The sequence below is a fragment of the Rhinichthys klamathensis genome, unplaced genomic scaffold (assembly GCF_029890125.1).
Source record: "Rhinichthys klamathensis goyatoka isolate OS25496 unplaced genomic scaffold, OSU_Roscu_1.1 h1tg000637l_1, whole genome shotgun sequence".
Taxonomy (NCBI): domain Eukaryota; kingdom Metazoa; phylum Chordata; class Actinopteri; order Cypriniformes; family Leuciscidae; genus Rhinichthys; species Rhinichthys klamathensis.
This window is the reverse complement of record NW_026607083.1, coordinates 59,438-78,017: the sequence shown is the minus strand read 5'-3', so window position 1 is coordinate 78,017 and position 18,580 is coordinate 59,438.

Genomic DNA, 18,580 nt, shown 5'->3' with positions numbered 1-18,580 from the left:
TTATTTTATTCTATTGACCACTTGCTTTTAATAGTTTGGAAAAAAAATTGCATATAGTAGCTAATGCACATAAAAGCTAAATATGTTATTTTGTGAATTCTTATTTCATTTAGTTGTCATTGTAATATTAAACAGCATTTTTCTCACACAGAATACATGTTTTATCTATGGAAATACACATTTGTTGAAAAGTTTGGGGTTAGTAAGATTTTAAAGATGTGTTTATAAAAGAAGTGTCCTACATGATCATCAAAGGCGGCATTTATTTGATCAAAAATGTGCTAATATGTTTTCTATTTTAATATTTTGTAAGACGTAATTTATTCCTGCGATCAAAGCTGAATTTTCAGCATCATTACTTTCCAGTCTTCAGTGTCACATGATCCTTCAGAAATCATTCTAATATGATGATTTGCTGCTCAAAAAAACATTTCTGATTATTAATGTTAAAAACAGATGTGCTGCATCATATTTTGATTTTTTTTTGATGATTTTTCCCCAGGATTTTTTAATGAATATAAAATTCAAAAGAACATTGTTTATTTAAAATAGAAATCTAATATATTGTGATTTTTTTTGTGTTGCTTTTTTGATTAATTTATGCATCCTACTGATTAAAGTACACATTTCTTAAAAAAATACATACTGACATCAAACTTTTGCACAGCAGTTTATATGAATGCCATGGGATCGTCACATTTGGGGGGTCCTCGAAAAGTTTGAAACCCTCTGTTCCAGTCATTTTGCTGAATCAGAAAGTAATGCATCGAACATGTTCCTGCTGAAAGTCATTGTACTGATCGAATGCAGCTGTATTCTTTACTTCTAACTGCAGTGTAAATGCAGGTGAATCCCTCTGCCGGAGCGTCGGGGGTGTGTGTGTGAGACAGGAGGAAGGCTCAAGATACATCGCTGTGTGTTTGATAAATGTTAAAGGAGTTGAAAATTTGCCGCTTCATCTGCTCTGGATTATTTTGCAATCAACAAGCATATTTTCCTCAGTGAAACGCTGTCATCGGCTGTTTCTGCAAGCCATCCCTCCGTGAAAGTCTCCTGGGTCGGCCTGTGCTCCACTGGTATGTGCAGTCCATTACTCTCTGCTGGTGACCAGACCTGAGCGCTCATTCTTCACACGCCGAATGTAGATCACAGCCATTCACAATCCATCTCATCCAGGCTGATTTGCCAAACAAGCCCGGAGAATCTTGCTAATCAAGGACGTGAGAGGAGAAAAAAAAAAGATCCACAGGGACATACTATACTCACAGACTTCTTAACCTGCTTAAAGGTGCACTAAAGAACTTTTTTATGTAAATATTCAATACACATCAATCCTTCTTCCAAAATGGGTTTTTGTCTTACCCTGATTCACTATGGCATGTCTCGTCATATCCGTATCCGTCCATATCCTAATATGATTTAAACCAAGATTGAAATTAAATACAAAATGATTTATATCAATTTCTCAAAACTTATGGCTGTCCCTCACTTGTCACTTCAAAAGGGATACTTCAGGATTTAGCATTAATTTGTATCAGTATAAAACCAGTAGTATTTTCGAATCCCCCTGATATGAGAGAAAAATTCATTTTTAGTCTAGAAAAAATCCTCCGATGACACAAAAATCGCCATTTTGCGTCATCGGAGGATTTTTGTGCCAGAGGCTAAAGGGCCTGTCTCCGGACTTGTGGACTTCCCCAGAGTCCACACTTCGGTGACGTCATGTAGTGCAGACCTATAGGGCCCTTAGCGCGAGTCAGCGAGTCAGCGAAATCTCCTCCCATCCGTCATCTGATTGGCCTTTCGCAAGGGTTCCTGGGTAGTTAAAGTGCGTGGAGCCTGCATCTATGTGGGCTTCGCTGAAGACCGCTTCAAGGGGACACAGGGGGCGCTGCTGAGCACACTTCAAAACGTTAACATGCTAAATGGGACGGCCTACGGACTCGTAGACTCGGCGAGCGCGTGCAATTTAAGTCCACGAGACCGAAAGTCCGCATAAAGTGCGCCATTTGGGACAGGGCCAAAGACTACACTACAGCCAGTGTTCTCACCACGCCCATATGGGGCGGGATCTCACTCACAGAATGTAAAGAGAGTGTCAGCCATCTTTCTGTAGAAGCTAAGCTAACAGGCTCTTGCCTCTTGCTCTGTGTAGGCTAATCACGATGGTGGGATGTAGTTTTGAAGTTGAAATGGCAGAAGGGGATTTCGAAGATCTGTTGCGAGAATCTGATGCTCGCGGCTACCCGTACGAGCCGCAATACAGCGATAAACAGTAGCGGGAGATGGAGGAACAAGAGGCGGCCGGAGCGAGACCGATGCCATTTTCTTCTGGACGAGATCGCTGAATCCGCAGAGCTTTGAGTGTAAAAGTGTTAATATTAATTATTTCTTTATTTAAAAGTTATAACTCACATTGGTTGTGGTTCTTTTTATAAACCTTTAGTGTTACTAGAGTATGGATTAGCCTAGATAATGTATTAGCTTTTAGAGAAATAGTGATTTCAATGGGAGGAAAACAGTTCATATGCAGAGCTACTAAGCTACTCTGTTGACATGGTCCTGCCTTGCATCATATTTTTAATGTGAAAGTCTTATAAAAGTTGTGTTATATACATTAGGCTAGTACATCCCGGTACAACGAAATTTAGCACCATTTTGATGGAAATTAATCAAATAAGTCACGATGTATCAAAGCAAGCCTATAGTTGTATCCATTTTTCGGATTCTGCCGCCTGTGGTTTGGGAGTGGCCTCGTAAGGGCAGCAAAGCAAGTGCATTCTGGGAGTTGTTGTCTTTTAGCCACATGAGTAAAAAATACATTTTCTGCCCTTTTTTCAGTCTAGAATGCTTCAATTTCAAAAATAATTTCACATTTCTACTATATAAATGACCAATATTAAATACACATTGATCTTCCCAGAGGTGAAGTATCCCTTTAAACACAAAATGTTTTATATACATTTTTCAAAAATGATGGCTGATTCAATGTGTGGTAAAAACATGACAAATCAAGTAAATATAAATTGTGAACAGCTTATTATTATTATTATTATTATTTTTAATTGTATGCAATTTCAGGTCAAACTGTAATTTTTAAATACATGCAACAATATTCAATATTATTATTTGTGTGTATTTAGGATAACTAAAGTGCTAGCTGAAATTAAAGCCATTTTATTCAAAAGACGTGAGATGTGGTGAAAATGACCAGTGGTGAGAATTTGATGACATGAAGAAAATATGACAATATTCTCCTATGCTGGTAGTTAATAGACAAAGTATATAAACTAGTGAGAGTGTGAAAAGTGGGTAACACTTTATATTACGACCCACAAACAACTGCGTAAGTAAACCGAAATTACAGTGTATGTTTACGTAATTATAGTGTACTTCCGTGTAGGTATAAGGGAACAATATGTTAAGTTTTGGGTAATAAAGGGGTACAACCAGATATAATTTTGGCTTAACGTTAAGTAGTTTAGTAAGAAAAGCCAATAAATTCAATAAATTTTTATCATACTGTGCTTACAGCCATATATATATATATATATATATATATATATATATATATATATATGTCAAAATTACCCTGTAACTACATTGCACAAGAACACATTTTGCCAGAAATTTGATAAAACCTTTTATATACAACAGACGTACAATTTTTGCCTGTAATATATTAACAGAATAGGTACCTGTTAGTTTTAGAATAATTACATTGCTTGTATATCTGGTTGTACCCCTTTATTACCCAAAACTTAACATATTGTTCCCTTATACACGGAGGTACACTATAACTACAGAAACGTACACCGTAATTTCGGTTTACTTACGCAGTTATTTGCGGGTCGTAATATAAAGTGTTACCGAAAAGTGCATGTGTTTTAAGCTTTATTTTCTAAAAGTTGAAGAAACATGCTTATATTTCAATCACATTATTTGTCTCCGATGTTGTAGGCCGTGTTGCGGCGTGTTGTGAGGAATGAAGCAGGTTTGTGAAGGTCATTGTGGACAAACAAGCTTCTTATGTGAACAGTTAACCTTGATTTGTACCATATTTCTTTGGAGTATTTTTCAGTGTTCCAGAATGAGTACAAGTCTTGTGGCTTGTTCCTGTGCTTTGTGTTCTTGGACCGTTAACAACTCTTTCTTTGCGAGATGAGCGAGCGTATATTGCGTGCCTTTCGACTGACTCCGACAACAACAGAAAATGAATTAAAAAAAAAAAAATCATTTCAGGAGCTTTTATAACTTTAGCATCGTCCAGGCCCGAACGAACTGCCGGACTGTAATTATTACAGCAGCGACACAGCATTCGGTCACCAAACATCTCCCACTGGCTCTGCTGTGACCCAGCAAACGTTGTAGTGGTCAGCTCTGTCGCCTTAGGCTGGAAAGTTGTGGGTTCCCGATGCGCGCCAAGTTTGAGTCAGTCCGCTCCTAAATCTAAAAAAAGAGGAGTTGACGGTCAGACAGGCTGACCACAGAGACATCAGTCGGCCCAGGGTTCCCCTGCCTTCTCATGAAGCCTGTGGCCTGCCAGCCCAGAACAATACAGGTTCAAGCGGGCCAGCGAGAAGCGCGCTGTGAAAGACATTAGCTGGGAATAGCTTTGCCCGGCGTTTATGGGAACAAATATCGCCTTTTTTTCTCATTGTTGTTGTTGTTTCTCGCTCTCTTTTCATCCCCACCTCGCTCTGTTCTTTTACATTTTAATACCCGCGTTTGAACAGCCCTTGTTTGATGAGGTTTTGCGATCTCCTCCCTGTGTTCTCTTTAATTGCCCGCGTTCAGTTTTCCAGCGGGGTCTCAAAAGATGAACGGCGTTTGCGAGCAGGGCAGTCGTGACTCGCGGCTAGGATCTGCGTGCCTGAGAGTATTGCCTTGCTGTGACCACAGCTCTTAAAAACAGAAAATCCATCTCCAGTGTTTTGAAGGGAGGGGAAGAGCCATAGCGGAGATAAGTCAGCAGGGTTTGCCAGAGCGATTGGCCTGTTCTGGCAGTCTCAGAAAACGCCCATAGATCAGAAGAGATGCGTCTCAGAAGTCTCCGAGATATTCATCAAGATAACTTCCATTAAGAAACGTGTCATTTTTTATGCATCCCTCCGTTTCAGTCACTATCCTCACACCGCTTCTGCTGAATACGGGAGAATCGGGACGTATTACCACACCAAGTGCTGAATTTATGATTCATTCTGGATGTGTGGTTGAGTGTTTTTCGAAACAATCAGGTTCTCCCGCCTCAAATCAATTATGTTTTGACCAAGTAACTAGCGGGACTAGCGAAGACAATCCTCTGCTTCATGGGCGTAATTGACTTTGGCAGGTCTGCATATTTGTCTTGGCCGAGTGCCTGTTACAGCTGTGCGGGAGATGTTTCCGCAAGCTCGTCCTCCTCTTCTTCCTCTCTGGGAGATTACATTGTCTTTCTGATGTCTGCCAGCCAGCAGATCTATGGCACACGGGTCAAGGACGTGACGCTCATCTGCTCAGTTATTTAAAATCGCATCGAAAATACAATGACTTTAATAGACTTCTTCCATGATGAGCATGCTTTTCCTTTTTTGAAATAATTTTTAAATTAATTTTTGATTTGTGTTTGGAAGCATAAGGTCATGAAATGAAGAAAAAAAAGGGGATCATTAAAAGAATGAAACTGTTGAAAAGAAAACCTTAGTATGTACTTATATAAAATATAAAATATTATATATATATATATATAAAATAACATTTTACAAAAAGTAGTAATATTTTCACTACTTTATAAACTAATAAGATATATAACTAAGATGTTATACTTTTGTTGCCTATTAATATTTGAATATTTGTTTATGTATGTTATATATATAATTATTTTTTTCAAATAAATAATAAAACAATATATTAGCATGTCAAAACCCCATGTATTCAAGGTTTCAGGAAAATATTTTATCCAAAAAAGAAATTATAATTACTTATATATTTATTTATATTAAACAATAAAATTTTATTTTAAAAGCAAACAATATTTTCACAGCTTCTTAATATTCGACTGGCAATTTATATATTGCTGCTTATTAATATTTAAATATTTGTGTTTATATATATATATATATATATATATATATATATATATATATATATGTAATGTATATGTGTGTATATTTGTGTATATATATATGTGTGTGTGTGTGTTTGTACATATATTTGCATTTTTTAAATAAATAATAATAGATTTTTTTACCATATATTACCCCAAAAACCCATGTATTCAAGGTGTAGGCAAAATAATGCAAACATAATTACCTAAATTTTTATTTATATAAAAAATATTATTATATGATTATATTAAAAGCAAACAATATTTTCACTGCTTATTAACATTTGACCAGCAATTTATATATATATATAAATTGAAAACCCAACAAAGACTATAAATCTAAAAACGTACACGTGTTAAGGCGAGACACTACAGGTGAATAGGGTAAAATTTTAAAATAATAGATATCACCATGAAACTTCCTCAGTTGATTACTTACACAAGTATATAAAATAAATGTATTACAAGTTTTTGAAATGTATATGTTTAATTATGCAAATTAGGCATTATCTCATTAAATATGCACGATCTTGCATAGGCCTATATTAAAGCAGATTTTGCATATATTATTTCCCTTTTCTTTCCTCTTGTAGACACTATATATGTCACTGACCCACATGTTCCTGCTCTATATGCTGTACTACAGTCCACGAGAGAACAGATCCCTCTCCTCAGTGCAGCGCTGCATTATATAACACCGATGATGGCGATTCTCACCCCTCAAACATGGCCTGTGATTGATACTGGATACCATCCATTTCTTGCTCAGCCACTGGCACTCACGCCGTAGATGCTATTCCTTTCAATTGCCCTGCCTGGAAAATGAGGCCATGTTTCCTTTCTTTCCTATTACCTTTCGAGACGCACAGCGAACGGGGAAAGCAAAAAGAGGGCTAAAGCGATGGCAAAACCGCTCACAAGAGCGAGTGAGACATCAAATAATTCTCCCGCTCCTGACAGGACATGTAGTACTGGAGCTAATTGCAGGGATCAAAGAACAAAGGAATTCACTCAGACATGATTTAATGGAGGCAAGCCAGGAAAACCTGTTTCAATTACAGCAATGAGGGATATTCAAGCGGCCAGCCGAAGAGTCGGAAACTGCCCGTGGGGAAATCTCTGGCCATTGAGAGGAGAGTGAACGCTGAGAGCTCGGACTGGGTAGTGCACAAATCAATCACCTGGGCGGTGGGCTTCAGCCAATAACAGGGGACAGAAAAAGTAGATTGAGGTTAGGAGTAAGAAGTAAATCACTTCAGGACATCAGCAGCCGATACTTTCTATCAAATTAAATGAGAAGGAGAAATAATCTGGGCGATGATGATGCACAAAAAAAAAAAGGAGGATTTTTCTGCTGAGAAATAAACGTGCAATAGCCTTTGTTTTGCTCAGGGCAAGAGGTAGAAATCCTTCCTTCCTCCAGAATGAAAGGCAAGGGGAAATGCCTGCCGGTGACAGGAAGAAGCAGATGCAGTAAGTGTTATTGTTGCAGAAACGTTGATGATTTTTTCAAACCTGATGTTTGTCCACAAGGATATTTGCTATGAAATCTTATCTGTGTGTTTGGGTGCAGAGAAGTCATTTTATGACAAATATAAAGATTGGTTGGCAGCAGCACTCTCCCAGGTGACGAGTGTGTGCAGCGAGGAGGAGATGTCGTCTGTTCACACCACGAACGAATGTGAAACAGGCTGGGTGGTGTTTGCTGCGTTTGTGTATGTCCTCATAATTATACAGTCACAATAAAACACTTGAATTCTGATTGGTCTGTATGAAATGCATCTCCAGGAATCTGATTTGAATTGGATTTCACAATGTCCGTGATTGTGGTTTGGATTGAATTGTAAAAATCAATGTCCATGGGTGTTTTTTTTTTTTTTTTTTTTTGCAGTTTGGATAATCAAATTGCAATTGGATATGCAAAATAAATTAAAAAATTTAAAAATTTGGAATTCCATGTGAACAAAGCAACATATTTATCCCACAGACTCACTGTTGAAAGTAGATTGTGGAGTACAGAAACATAGTGACAATATTTCATTTATATGCGCATATATATATTATTGATATTATTCATATATTTAATAATGACATAGTTTTTTATTAACAATGATAAAAAGAGGACTTTTTTTATTAGGATCCTAATTAGGGATGTTATTTATTTATTTAGGGGCCGTTTACACGACACTGTTTTCAACTAAAAACAGGAAAAAAATTATGCTGGCAACTTTTTTCAAAAACGCTGGCGAGGAAACAGTTGATATGCAAATACATAAATTATATATAATATATAAATACATTTCACCCCTGTCTGCTTTTGATCATCAAAAAATAGTCCCATCCCAAACAACAGAGCAATAGTGAAGCTCAGAGACAGCGTTTTATGTATTGTTGTCTCTGCATATTAAGTTGAAATAGGTGTTTTAACATAGAAAAAAAATCACACTTCAGCTTTAAAATTGACTGTGTCTTCTCAAATGGATCTTGGCTCTGCCTTTCCATCTTTGTTGAACACAGAAGTCCCCTGTCTTCTCACTGATAGAGAGCACTTGGAGAGAGAATGGTGAGAATTATCAGAGGGCATATCAGCTGTCCCAGATCACCTCTCTAACTCAGTTAGTGTTGGAAAGGGTCTTGCATCGCTGGCCTGGCAGCTACTTAAGACGCCCCTCCAATTCCCCTCTCAGCTAAGAGCATATTTTCTGCATTAGCATCACAGACGTCTGCCTCCGATAGCACTCGCTCGGTGCAAGTGTGTCCCGCCTCAAGGGGTCAAAGTTGAGCTACTTAGCATGGACCTGTTAGCCCCTGCTGGTAGATGCCATAACTACAACATCAATATATTTCCATGGATAGGCATTCAAAACAAGTAATAAGCAACATGCATATCATACTTCATTATATTTCATTATACAACGGTTAGTTCCAGTCCTCGAATTTGATTGGTCGAATCACTGAGACTTTTTACTGTTTGTAATGTATCACTCTTCTTTACACCTGTGCATTCGCTCATGGAAGCTTCCTTGTTACTTGTGGTGCAATTAGAGGATTGAGATTCCCAAGATGGCTGGGTTCGATTTCCGGGTCACGGGCTGGAGGATGAACGGGTGGAAAACGAGGAAGCATCAATTTGTTGTGTTTTAATCTGTCTCTTTTGTCCACTTTCATATCTTCAAGGGGAGGGTAAATGTATGGTTTTTCAGATCTTTCAATCTAATGGACGACATAAGTTTGCGCAATTTACATATGAACGTGCCGACGGAGAAACACACGGAGAGCATCAGCTTTCGTTTCTGCTCTGACAGACACAAGACCAGCCGAACGCTGTGAGTGTGTGTTAGAGATCAGGAATGAGAGAACATTGTGCTTGGGATGTTTTTCATCTTCAAACCAAACTAAGGTCTTCAGCCGACAAAGCTTATATCCAGTCTGGCTAGATGTTTAATGTTAGGTCAGTAGACGGAGAGTAGACGGTCTTTTGTGGCTGTTCGAACACATTTGATCACATGAGCGTTTACACTACAAAGCAATCCGGTCAAACGCGTTATCTACTACCTCTGGAAGTGATGGAAATTGGACAAGCTCAAAACGTTTTTAGACCCCGTTTACACCTGTATTTAGTGTCGTCCACTTGTGATCCGATCGACCAAAACGCATCTTAAAGCAACACCAAGTAACTTTTCCTCTGCGGTTGCCCTACAGGTTGGAAGTGGAATTGTCCATTACCGCTGTCGTAAATAATTTAGCCTAGCGCAGCCGACTGTCGCACGCTCGCTCGTGTTTATCCAGCGCCGGCTTTGGAATGAACGATGTCCACAGACAAGCTAGAGTATGTTGCATGATTTCATGAAAGTATGATGTATTGCGACATCAGAAACGAAGAAAAACAAAATAATGACTATTATAACGCTTGACGTAAAGCAAATCAAATTTGTAGTTTTCTTATGTCTCATTAGAACTACAGAAACGCGACCCGATCTGGCAATCTCACATAGCGTGGTTATAGCAGATATAGGATCCAGAAGTGCCTTTCACCCTGTTACGACTTAATGAACCACTGAAACCATTTTGGAAACATTATTTTAAGGTAAAAAATCTTACTTAGTGTTGCTTTAACATTATGTGTATTAGATTATGACTCTTTCCGCAGGTTACATAGTTCCACCAGTGGATGGCGAAAAGTGACTTTTTTAATAAACGATTCCATCTGTTCAAACACTCATTAATTTAGAAACGAAACACCTCAGGGCTGCTTTGAAGTCCACTTTTGTATTCCCTTTCCTCGCTAACTTCCCTCCGTCTCGTTCCCTCGGATGTACGTCATTGCTGCACGAGTGCCCACTACTGTACTGGTGAAACGCTTGCAAAAAGATTGTAATCTCAATGTGATTTTATTCCCTGGTAAAATAAAGTTACCGTTGTGACGTCACAATCGTGTTACTGTACTGGCGAAACGCCTGCAATGGGTTTAAATGGAAATCACTAAGCCCTTGATCACTTCTGGGTAAACTAAGTGCGAGCACTTTGAGTTACTGTTGTGACGTCACAATCGTGTTGCATTGTGGTCTATGGATCTGCATGAAGTGCACATTTAAGGATCCTCTGTCAAAATCAAGGGGTCGAGGGTCTGTCAAAATAAACTTCCCTCCTCCACTTAAAAATGGGAATGCTATGGGAAGTTTGCATCTAAAAGTGGAGTTAAACGCAGCCCTATAGACTCGAAAGACTCGAGAGTTTCGTTTGAAACTATATCCGCTGGCGTTACTGACAACATTGTGTATTAAATGTAAGCTACTCAAAATTAACTTCTTGTTTGATGAGCTATTGTATAAAAGCTGCATCAGTTAAGTAGATATTTTTACCAGTGAATGAATTGGTTTGGGATTGAATAATTTTTCTGATGTGCAATTTTTTTTTTAGAAAATGGGAGTCATGCTTGGAGCAAGTTAAGTTTCACATTTGAGTGAACTAACACTTTAATATGTGACGACCACCACAATAACAGGAAGCATAAATGACTCAGACTCTCAGTTGCATCGTCATCTCTCATCCTTTAGTAGATTCAACACAGTCATTATAGTCACTGGTGTCTTTCTGCAGCACAAATGATGTATTCATACTGCAGCTATTTGAAATGCCTTGACGCATGCACATGTTGTTATTGCAGACATATACTAAATGCAGCAAAGCACTTCTTTATTGTTATTGGTTCTATGCCAGAAACTTATCGACCAGTGCTGTCCTTGACTGAATCACTTGCTGTTTCGTATCTCACCCTCTTTGTCCATTGGTTTTAATTTTATTCCGTACAGTGTTATGTCGATCATAAATGAAAGCAAATCAGTGATTTAGTTAAAAAGAGAAGAAGACTAATTCACTTGAACAGATTCTTGGCTAATGTGTTTTATCTGATCTGTCGCCGTTGCATGAACACGTAATTTATCGCTGCCTTTTTACATGCGAATGATTAAAGGGAAGGTGCGGCGTGGATGATGAATGTGTCTGGCTGCGTGTTCATATCAGCAGTCCTGTATCATTAGCATGGTGGGAAATGATGAGTCACCTGCTGTTTAACCAGTTCCTGCTTTCACTGGCACACAGGAGAAAGAAACCGCTGCAAGTGCAGACGCATACACACCTTTTCCTCTTGTTTTCCTTCTTTCTCCTACACACAGATCTGCCACTAAAGCAGCAGGTCTACTTCCTACAGGCAACAAATGAGGAAGTTATTGCTGAACAGAAATGAAGGGGGTGTAAAGGTATAAAGCTGAGCAGGGCACAAAGAAATAATGACCTGTGATACTAAAAACAGAGGGGTTTGTTTGAAAGAGCCCAATTTAAACGTCTTAAACAAGCCTAAGCCGGTTTGAGCCTGCATGGCTATAGTCTAGTTTGATGGTTTTGACCTGTTAAAGGCACAGTTCACCTAAAAATGTAATTCTGTCATCATTTACTCAGCCTCTTTTTGTTCGAGTCTAAACAACGTTGGACGGTGAAGAACACACATTCACTATTAACTGTACGATTTTTGCCTAATGTACTGCTTATCAATAGTTAGTAAGTTAGTTGTTGTATTGGTTAAGTTAGGTATGATTAAGGGATGTGGGATATGGTCATGCATTAATATCTGCTTGATACTAATAAACAGCCAAAATGCTATGGTAAAATGCATGCTAATAAGCAACTATTAATAGTGAAAGTGTTACCCTTTGGATATCATTGTTTGTTCATTGATTTTTAATAATTTCCAGCCATTTTTATAATGATATTTTGTAATATCTTTGTGACATGATGATCATCAGTAAATGATTTGTAATATACCGGTAAATCATTTTTGGGTAAACTATTATTTCCAGCAAGACCAGCTTAATCCAAACTAAGACCATCAAAAACTAGATAAAGCACTTTTTATCTAGTGTGTTATTCCTGAGAAATGTGCTTTAAGAGAGAATTTGCATTCATGCATTTGCCAAACGCTTTTACCCAAAGCAACTTACATTGCATTCAAGATACACATTTTGATTTAGATTTTTCTGGGAATCAAACCCATGATCTTGCTGTTAAGCTACCGGAAGAAATATCCCCGACAGCTTGATAAATATATATTCGACAGCAATATTTGATCTGAATCTTGAGTCTAACTCACTCTCCTGTTAGTTTTAATCTGCATGCTCTTCCTTATCCTGTTATCTCCTGATCCATTTTTAAGATATATATAATGTAATATAGGTTATATATATGATTGAGTCATTTGGAATGATCACGATAGCATGAAATTGCGTGACAAGTTTTCTGCTTTGATGTGAGTGCACACTGTGTTCTTGAGAAAAGAGTGTATGAGATACAGATAGGAAGACTCTGTCAGCATCTATCACAGAGAAGCCCTATAGAGCTCAGTAACATTAGAGTAGCCTTACACCTGCTAGCTAATCAAAGAGAAAATGCTGATTAAAACCGTCATGCTCACGGATTGGTGATAACCGGGATTCCACAGCACTCAATCCGTTACAGAACTGAACCTCTCGGAATATTTATTCTATTACTTTCTTTTGAAGTCTCTACCAAGATGGAATGAACATTCACTGCACAGCCACTTTTCATCACTTAAAGTGCTGCGAAGTCCATTAGTATCCTCTGTTATTTCCTCTGTGTGTGTGTGTGTGTGTGTGTGTGTGTGTGTGTGTGTGTGTGTGTGTGTGTGTGTGTGTGTGTGTGTGTGTGTGTGCGCGTGTGCGCGTGTGCATGTGTGTGTTGTAATGAAGTAACATCTACTGGATGGATGTATGTGAGTGGAAGAGACAGAGAGAGAAAGAAAGGAGAGAGATGGAGCACTTCAAGGCACAGTAAGTATGTCGGAGTCACCCAGGACGTCATTGAGAGAGAAACTGGAGTGAAACCACATAGACCTGTTAGTAATATGGAAGGCACTTAATTGAAGACCGTAAGCTGTGGAGAGAAAGGTAGTAGTTCACCCTTATGTCGTTCCAAATATACTACTTTCTTGCTTTTGTGTTCCACAAAAGGAGAAACTTAAAAGTCTATTTTCTATGCAATATGACTTCAGTAAGCCATAACTTAGTCTTAGTGTGAAAACAAAATCTTGACATCCGCTCTTGCTCTACTGTGTGATCATGAATCATCAGACTGATTTGGTTCTGACTCATTGATCCACACTCTCAGAAAAAAAGGTATAAAAGCTGTCACCTTTTCAAATGGCACACTTTTGTACCTAAAGGGTGCGTATAAGCACTTTAAAGGTACATATTAGTAAAGGAACAAAAGTGTACAGTACCTTTTGAAAAAGGTATCACCCCAGTGACAGCTTTTGTACCTTTTTTTCTGGGAGTGAGTACACACATGACTGTATATGAGTCGCATTGACTACTTCTACAATACATTTGGGTGTGTGTTTTGTTGTTGCCCATTTACCATTTATTGTAATTGCATGGAAAAGAGCAGCAGCACAGTCACAATTTCTCTTTTTGTTCTACGGAATAAAGTCATACAGGTTTGGAACAACATGAGGTTGAGTAAATGAGGACAGAATATTTATTTTTGGATGAACTATTCCTTTGATGACAAAGCCAGTATGAAAGAATTTTTGTTAAGGTTTTATTTTCAATTGAGCTCAAGCAGAGCCTCTTTCCAGAAATATCTTTTATAAATTAATTCATTATTAATTCTACTAATATTGTTTAACCAAACTTTTGCTTGGCAACTATTAGTCAAACAGACAAGCTGTGCCAGAGGTCACCTGACTGCCATTGTTGAAGATATTAATTCATTAAAATGGCAAGTCACCAAACAAAATTGTATAAATAATTTATTTTATACAGTTTTTTACAATCGCCGACATATTTCTCAATCACTGTTTCAAAACTCCTTACACAGTGATCCCAACATCAGTCTATGTGACTAAACTGTGGATCATTTATCATTGCTTTGGCACAAAAGTCGTTCAATGATGACATCTTTCAATTCACATGACATAGACACACGCTAGCAAAACATGTACTATACAGGCCGATTAGTTTACATACTCTTTTCAAAACTGTTAAACTTAAGTTCAAAAGCACAAAACAAAAATTAATAAGACAGAAATTTGCATAATTTTACAGTAATACTATATTGAAATATATTCTTAATATCTTAAAAAAATGAAATATCAAAGCAATTAGATGTAACTGAACACCCACAAACGTCCTTAGTCTTTCAATTTCATTACTATCCATTCAAAAGGGGAGAATTAAATGTTGAACTGTAATGCAGACATTGGCCATGTAACATATAAGCAGGAGAGAGTGTCATCCTTGTTTTGCAAAGAAATGCTACGGGATATTACTGTTTTTTAGGTCTGTGTTTTATGATTGACAAAGTGTGTTTGTTGGCTGACAACCTTTGCTAGTGTTCTGGGAAAATGAGTAAATGGAATAAAACTCACTCACTCACTCAGACACACACACACACACACACACACACACACACACACACACACACACACACACACACACACACACACACGTTACATTTAGTTGTTGTTTTGGTTTGATTTTCATGGACTTTTACTTTGTTTCTCATTATTTCCTGTTTCCTGGTTGTCCTGCATGGTCACTAAGTATGTTTTCATTGGTTGTCATACTTATTCATTGTTTCATTGATTTACACACACCTGTTACTTATTTAGATCGGTATTTTGCTCAGTATCAGGTTTAGTTGTTCTGTGTCTGGTGTTTACTGTTATGTTGCATTTTTCAGTTTGTGAATTCTCTTTTGTTTAAAAACGTATCAGTGCAATTATCCGCTATGCTTACCTCGTCTTCTTCTTATATATATCTATTTATATATTTATATTGTGCGTGTGTGTGTGTGTGTGTGTGTGTGTAGGTGTGGGTGTGAATAATAATATATAACTACATTCACATTTGACAGACTGCTCACAGTTACCCAAATAATTGAATTAATGATTTCTATGCAGAAATGTCCTTAATAATGTTTACAATTTTTACACATTGTTATTTCTTTTAGAGCTTCTGTCTTCATTTTATTTGTGGAAATGTTCTCACCTTTGAACTATCTCCATTTTTAGCTAATGGTCTAATTAGTGCTGACACAGTGAATACTGATATATGGAAACCTTGCTCTGTGTTTGGGGCTTTATAGCTTTTCCTCTCTCTCTCTCTCTCTCTCTCTCTCTCTCTCTCTCTCTCTCTCTCTCTCTCTCTCTCTCTCTCTCTCTCTCTCTCTCTCTCTCTCTCTCTCTCTCTCTCTCTCTCTCTCTCTCTCTCTCTCTCTCTCTCTCTCTCTCTCTCTCTCTCTCTCTCTCTCTCTCTCCTCTCGGCAAGCCTTGTTTTAATCACTACAGCTTTTACAATATTTTAAGAACAAAAGTATGTTCTAGAGACTCGGCTTTCAACGCAAATGCCAGCTCTTATTCATTTGATGCTGTGAAAGTGTTTTGCTCCCAGCTTCTATTTTTGTTATTGAAGGACGGGAAAAAATAATATAATTATTCATGCAGAAATGTATCTGAAAAATGTTTTACTCAAGTATAAAATTGTTTTTATTCTGGCCCTCCATCTATCACTTATTTTGCTCCTTGGAGTGCAAAAGTAATGTAGAAGAATCACCTTGAGCCGTTCTTCCAGTTCAAATTTCCCTTTTATTCAGAAGTTACACTCTGCAAATTCCATTACGATGCATGGCTGAACTGAATGGTAAAATTGAAAACTGCCCATTTATGAATCAGATTTGTGCCACATATAAAATATCGCCTACAGGAGATGTACGTCGGGATTGTGATAGTACAAGACATTGCAAAAAAAAAAAAGATTTTTCTCATAATCAAAATTTCTGTTTTTGTTCAAATCCAGTAGTCTCTGTTCATTCTGCTGTGATTACGTGAGGAATCAATGTTTAATTAATTTTTTTTTGTAAATTATTTCATAAACAACCCCCCAAAATGACGCAGCACTAAAAATAAATATGCACTAATATGCCATTTGTTTTATATGGTTATATTTTTATTCACAGAAGAAGACTTCTTTAAAGTTAAGAAACACATATAAAAAGTTAAAAAATATTTCTTTCTTTCTTTCTTTCTTTCTTTCTTTCTTTCTTTCTTTCTTTCTTTCTTTCTTTCTTTCTTTCTTTCTTTCTTTCTTTCTTTCTTTCTTTCTTTCTTTCTTTCTTTCTTTCTTTCTTTCTCTCTTTTTCTTTCTTTTTCTTTCAATATACTACTACATTATACTACATACTTAAATAATCAGGGAAGACCATTAAAATGCACATAAAAACACGGCAAAAGTGGATATGCAAGCCAATCCGTACATAATATAAAGTGCTTTAAAAAAAAAACAAAAAAAAAACGTCAGACCACTAACCAAATCCAAGCACTAAAAATAAGTTATTCCTTAACTTTCCTCAGATTAGTGATTTAAATGAAATGTACATTGCCTACAGATGTGCCTACTGTTAAACCCGTGCCGTGAATACGGATGAATCCAGATATTGTAAGCGTGTGCTTTATTGTAACGCTAATACTCGTTCAGTGGCTCAATGAAGGGCACGAGGTGTTCTATAAATATGACATATGATGAGTCTGGCTGTTAGCATGGACAGAGGAAAGGCTATCCTGAAACACTATCAAGCTCAGATCGGGCACAGCGTTGGCGCAGTGTGTAATATGTCTAGCAGAATGTAACCACCAGGACTAAAAATATTTCAGTGACGTTTACCTCATGGCATGATATCTCTATGTGAAATAAACAACATTGACTTGACGTCTCAGGTTTCATCTCTAAGAAGGTTTCATCGGTATACCTCACGGGGGTGGAGAGATGACCGCATGTGAAGCCCCCAAAATATGCTTTTTTAACAGTAGTCTGAATGGGGTTTTGTGGAATGCTGCTTTAGTGAGTTCATGGAAACATGTAAAATATAATTTATGATTGGTTGAACACATTTGTTCTGCATGCTTTTATGATATATGCATTTATATTAAATCAGTGAGTGGAACGTCTCTGAGAGAATTTTTCTGTAGGCCCGTGTACAAATAAAAATATTAGAAATATTCTTTCAATGTGATGCTATTTTCATCAAATCATGTTAATCCCTGGGAATCAATATTGAAAATGTTGGCAATCAAAGACGGTTTATTTTTTTATGTTGACAGATTATTTATGTTACTTTTATAAAGATAAACACAAATAAAAAATCACACATAATGCATTATTTTCCAGCACTTTTTCCATTCATTTGAATATTTTTTGCAAAGAAAAGAAAAGAAAAACAACTACACTGCACACAATTCATATTTTCCTGAATTTTCCAATATAAATAATCACTCTCTAGCTGAGAAAGCCTTACTGATTTTTTCACGTATTTCTTAGAAACTGAAAGTGTATTGTTGTACACGTTTACCTTCAATCTACATTTACAGTAGTGATCTATAAATAAAGCAAAAATGAATTAAAATATTCATGCTTTAGATTTACATGTCTGATTCACATTTTAAACAGCTAGTGCAATATTAGTGATATAAACTGCTGTAACTAAATTTTTTATTTATTTGTATTTAAAATATTTTATTTATTTGAACTTCAAAATAAAATTCAACAAAAACAGTAACGCTCTAGAGTCATTCATTTGGATACATACTGCCAAGTTTATTTTGTGTGTGTGTGTGTGTGTGTGTGTGTGTGTGTGTGTGTGTGTGTGTGTGTGTGTGTGTGTGTGTTTGACAACAAGTGGTTGGTTCATCTTGAGCTTGTTATTGTAGACAGGACTAGTAATTATGGACCTTTGGACTTATGGTTTATGGTTTGTCATGGATGAGCACAGAACATTTAAAACTTCAGGGTTTGATGCTGCCAGTAGAAGTGAAGCACCTGGACCCCAAAATCATGTCAACATTTTAAAATTTGATGCACTATGTATTATAACACACACACACACACACACACACACACACACACACACACACACACACACACACAC